Source organism: Contarinia nasturtii, unplaced genomic scaffold (genome assembly GCF_009176525.2).
Source record: "Contarinia nasturtii isolate CC-2019 unplaced genomic scaffold, AAFC_CNas_1.1 Cnas_scaffold_1699, whole genome shotgun sequence".
Taxonomy (NCBI): Eukaryota; Metazoa; Arthropoda; class Insecta; order Diptera; family Cecidomyiidae; genus Contarinia; species Contarinia nasturtii.
In genome coordinates this window covers 1,200,495-1,206,494 of record NW_022199032.1, presented here as the reverse complement: position 1 = coordinate 1,206,494, position 6,000 = coordinate 1,200,495, and the positions used below count along the sequence as shown (strand labels likewise).

Below are 6,000 nucleotides of genomic sequence, written 5' to 3'. Positions count from 1 at the left end.
AATAATTCAAATTTAGATAAGAATAATTTATCAAACAAATCATGCAACAATGTAACTATTTCAAATAACAATGAACCCACAGAAGTTAGAACACGATCCGGACGCATTATAAAGAAACCAGATCGTTTTGTGACTTTTAAATCGTGATCCTAGCCGATCACTGGTGGGGGAGTATGTGGCAGCCTCACTGCTATTAAATTTTGGTACTAAATATTGCCAGATGCATAAAAACGAATGAAACACTTTGTCAAATTTCTGTCACAATTATAGTAGTTTTTTGGTAGCGAGCGACGGAACGAAAAATGAACATCTCTCTCATCGATTGACCGTCGTCCAGTGAACATCGTATCGCATCGACCGCACTCGCACGCATTAGACAGAACTACGCAATTGTAACCTTTTAAACGATTCATTAAACATTATTTATTTTAAAGTAAAATTAACTAGTGGAGTTTTTAATTAATTATCAACACATCCACATATTTGTACAATGCATGTGCACTGTGATATAAGCCAAATAAACAAAGTGTATGGATATAATCGATATAGTGAATTTCCCGTGGCGCATCATTCGATTCATCTTATGAAAACCAACTTGATTTACAATCTGAGCCAAAACTGTGCAGCATACATAATCACACTATAATATGCATATATTTCAAACACGAATTTCCTTGAAAAACACCTGAGCACCTCACCGAAATATTGTCAACGAAAATAATCAAGTTTGTAGTAAAGTTTTCCATGAATATACCGTTTCCGAAATTTCTATCATTACATTTCAAGTGTGACAGCAGCCGACATGCGAATAATTTTGAATAAATGCTTGTGTTACATGACAAACCACACACCCACACACAAACCAGCTAACTTATTACATAACTTAGAGCGAACGACATGCGAATGGAATAGAAAGAATGAGAAGAGGAATCACTAACCATTGTTCGCCTATATACATTCACTGAAAATTAATGTCGCTCCAAGTGGATCCAAATGTGGGTGAACATGAGCATCTCCATCACATAGTGTTGCAAAAACGGCACACAGCAATAAAGTGAGCGAAACAAGGAAAAAGAAAATGCCAACAAAAAAAAATTGTATAGTGAATTTACTCGCCATTCGTTACACAGCGTACACACACGAAAATTTACAGTATAAATTTAATGCAGCTCGTTAAATCTATATCATCAAAATTAGTCATTGGTTGACTCAACGTTTTTTATGCAGATTGCATTGAAAACGTCATGCGAACAGCTAACATCGTTCAAATCATCATTTGTTTTAATGCATTTCACTTGATATTTTCCGCAAAAATTTTCTTGTGTGTGACGAAAATAACAATAGTGCCACGTAAATAAGTTGCATTATAATAAGTTTTGATTGGCTAAAAGTTTGACAAATTGCAATTAGGTAAAACATTTCACAAAATCTTCCACACCATTGTTGTTATTATTATGGTTCGTCGTCATTTCCATGTTACACGCTCTATCAGCGTTAAAGCAATCAATATAATAACGTTGTACCCGGAAATACATGGCTCACGAGAGAGAGAGAGAGAGAGAGAGAGATGCGCAACAAAATCGAAGAACAAATCGGTTGAGACGTATGAATTTACAGCAACAACGTTCGAACAGCAAATGCTGTTTAACTACAGTAGCGAATGTATCCAATTGGCGAAAAATAAAATGAAGAATTTAAAAAAAAGAAACCTCCTGACAGCTTAACGGGAGATATAAAATGCACACATTGTAATGAACCAACACACAGAACAATAATGTTTCCGTTTGAATAAACAATATCAATAAAATGATTTAAATTTTGCTGTCGATTCAATAACATTTGCTCAGTTTTCGATGGATTCGTGTAACGAGTGGATTTGGTATGCACGCGGTTGCTGGTAGAATGAACCGAATATTTATTATTTGCATAAAATTGACGAAATCATTTTCATTCACAAACCGGTACGAATAAAACCCCAACCAAAATATACTCGAAGATGAGAATTAGGCGCTATATGCTTGCATTCATTTAAAATACTTCGTTATACCTGCAGAAATGTTCCAAAAATCAACATTTCACATTTCAAATTCTTCACTTCACAATTTCAGTCGCAAAATGATGATTCTCTGCATCAAAAACTATTCTATAATTTTCAATTGTCAAAATCCACACAATGTGCTTTGACGAATTTTCAATTTTCCAAAACCAAAATAATCGATATATATCGCTTGCAGTTGAATGGAAACGGTCTCATTTTCAATTTCTTCCTTCTTCCTGCTTTTTAAAATCAATTCAATCTCATTCAATCAACTATTGAATTCAGTTTTCATAAGTATTTTACATACATCCGATGCAAAAGTTGGCATATTAGCAACCGCATGACCAACAATATTGAAGACGAAGTGAGATCTGTTCACCGTTTTGCTCGTAAAAAAATCTAATTGGTACAACATCATTTGGAAACTGTTTCGTTTTGCGTTAAAGTTTGAAAGGAACGCGGTCGAACGAATAAACGATGTTTCATGCGAATGGAAAACGCTGACGCCGGATCGCGTACACACAACTTTTGTCTTTGGGGAAATGAATATGTTGCAAGCAAACTCCGGGCCGCATTTGATAAACAATTATTTCACATTTTGTTCAAGTGGTGGTTTTAGTGCGCACAGCGGTAGCTGTATGAATACACAAATAAATGGCCAACCATGGTTTGTTGTAGCTTTCAAGTGAATCATCCACTGAATCATTTATGTCTTTGATTATTATCAAAGTTTGATATAATATAACATATTAACGAGTTCACGAAACAGTATTCATACGTATCTGTGTGACCATTATCAAAATGATTTTGAACAATGCACACAACATTCTATCAACATAAACATAAGCACCAGGTGAAACAACAGCAGTTCGACAGTTGCCACACGAAATTTGATATGATCGCAAAACTTTTCGCTTCAAATTGATTGAATTTCTCATTCTCGTGAATTTCCGCGTGATTTTACCACACGGAATAATCACAATTCTTTAAATATCCATATTAATACCCATAATATTTGATTGAATTGTTTCATTCGGTTCAAATGAAAATATTAGAGTTTCAATGACGTCGCCTGCGAAACATTATTAATGCCAGTACATGCGAGAAAAATTTGATTCAAACATTCTGCAAGTATTTCTAGTCAATGAAGATATAAGACAGTCTTTGTGTCAATTATTGAATACAAATATTTCGTTTACGAAAATATTCCGTTAATCCGTTCATAAGAAAAGTATTGGCTATGTATTTTGAATGGACGAAATTCCTCACTGCTAGAATACATCCATATAAAAATCTATTGTCAAAAATGTACCTTTTCTATAATAAGAATTCGGGTCTACCACATTACCACTAAAGATCCGCATGAATTGTGGCTCAAATGTTTAATATTGATCGATATCTCAAAATTGGATGTGAAATGAATTTTGGCATTTCATAACTCCATCAAAGTGGTAATCAGACTTGTTTTAATATTATTTCAAAGCACATACAAAATGCAATTCAACCGTGTGTATGCTTCTTTGTTCGTTCTCTTATTCTTTGTTTGACCCGGTGGTCTGTGTTATGGAAATTTAATATTTGTTTTCTCTTTTGCATCGTTATTGTTCTTTGGCGCATTTTATGCAGTTGTATTTTATAATGCATAGCTTAATGAAGATAAATTATAAATGGCAATTTAACTTGTTTCTACTTGATGTATACGCTTCTGAACTCATGTGCACAAACTAACCAACTATAATATTTTGTGTGCGGACAATGACAATGTACTTATGTCTACGATCATGTCGATTTTATTCAAGTCAAACGTGAAATGAAATAAAATTGTGGATTTGGTTTTTGTCAATGTACACAAATCGGTATGGTATCATTTGTCGAGTCGTTCGAACATTAGGTTGAATTGTTTTACTTGTCATGATACAAAATGTGATATATGTATGTAGAAAAAGAATCCGAACTTCCCTCTGGTCAAACTTGTGTATTGGCCTCTTCGATAATAAAATAATTTATCGATTCAGTGCGGTTAACTTCTGGTATATTTGATAAACATTTATTTAAATTTGTATGTACGAAATCGAAAAAAAAAAACAACAACATGAAATGAACATTTAAACATTCCAACGAAATCCATGATGCCATCAACAACCATCTTATTTGTGTGCTTGTATTCTCTATTAGCAAATGGACAAAATATTTATGAATAATTAAAAAATACATTTAACATTTTGAATGATTTGGATAGTTGAGACTCTTTAAAAAACTATAACATCACACAGAGAGAAAAAATGTGGTATTTTTAATTCAATTTTGGTAGATTTAATATAAAATCAAACAACAACGAATTAAATTTGCCATTTTTGACATTTCTGAGGCATATTTTTCAAAAGAGACTATCAGTTGAATAATGAAGAACGGAAATTTCAAATTTTTTTTTTTTCGGTTATCCGTTGGATATTTCGCTGACAGATAATTCGATGTTACGCACAAGTACACAAAATTAAATACAAAATATTCTTTCTCAAACTATGTGAACATGAACATAATTGGTGTAAATTGTGTAGTTTTTTTGGTGTTCCTCTACATGATTAGAATAGATTTTCGGCATGTAAAGTAGTTTGTGCTAATTTCACATGAAATGCAAATGTTCAGCATATAAACATTCACATTTTACATATCAGAGCTATACCTAATCCGTTATAATGGTTAGAATGAAACACATGTACATCGAATTTATACTTATGAGTTTGAATTAGTCCGATTTCGGTGTGCTGCACAACAGTCGTCAATAAATATGTGTGGTATCACAACGTACCTATACGGATATTGCATAGACAGAAGAGATAAAGAGATTTTGTAATTAGTTGCTATAGATGTTTGGGACTATTGTTGTTTTTGGGCTTTGCTATCGGCTATAATACCTCCAGCTCAGGGACTATTTTAACGTGCAGTTGTTCTCCGCCCATTTTCTGTAGTTGTTCACATTTTTTCAGTAGTTTTAACTTTTATACCTTTTTTTATACTCGAAAGAATGTTATTTTGTACATATGCATATGTAACGTTTATTCCACGACATAAAATCGAAATGGTGATGATTGCTGATTTGATTACATAGTTTGCAGTAACCTTATTTTTCGCGAACTAAAGGTCATATAGCTCTATATCGAAGTCGTACCTATGCCATACACAATGATTTTGTGTCGATGTAAAACGAAATTTCAATGCCTTTGATTTAAGAGATTTCGGTGATGTTATATTATAGCTATATGAACATATCAAAATTGCTGATTGTGGTATCTACTTGAAATTCGAAGGAAGACAGATAGATAAAAGCGAAAAAAAAGACGAAGAAATTTATAGAAGCATCGAATGATTTTGTACAAAATTGATGACATGACAATCATCTTCTATAAAACGCGGTATGGGCTATGGCTTTACAACATTGTTCTCGTCGAGTGTTCTTGGTAGTACTTTACATTTTACCGATTCGATTCAAGTTGTTATGAAATATGTGAATAATGGCACCGATCGATTGACAAAACTGTGTGTTCTATTGTCATCATTTTTATCTTGTTCATCCCTAATGCGTTTTCTCTTACAACATACAAACATCATCAGGTTTGTTCATTGAAAATGCGTCACTTTTAAAATGCCGAATACCTGATTCATCCGAACATACAAATGGTATGTCTTCTTATCTGCTTGCCAAAATCACATCGTTTGCAGTCATTTGCTTATGTGTATAAGTCTTTCTCTCTATATCAAGCTCACCCTGCAACATTGTCTCTTTATGTTTTGGTGTCTTTAATGCGATATTTTAGCTCGAATTTTTGGCGATAGATAGAGATATTTTGAGTGTTATGCCATACGTAATTAAGCATTTGATAATGTAGAACGAACGGTATACGTAATCGAATTGAATCGCTGTGTGTCTAATGCTCTTTGGACGATGCTATAAAAGGTATCAT

The 6,000-nt window shown here is 33.2% G+C and overlaps 1 protein-coding gene across 1 annotated transcript in view; it reads left to right on the top strand.

The window, feature by feature from the left end:
* LOC116347033 (RNA-binding protein Musashi homolog Rbp6) overlaps positions 1–6,000 on the top strand; it is a 371,521-nt gene that overhangs the window by 307,286 nt on the left and 58,235 nt on the right. The window lies entirely within an intron of this gene.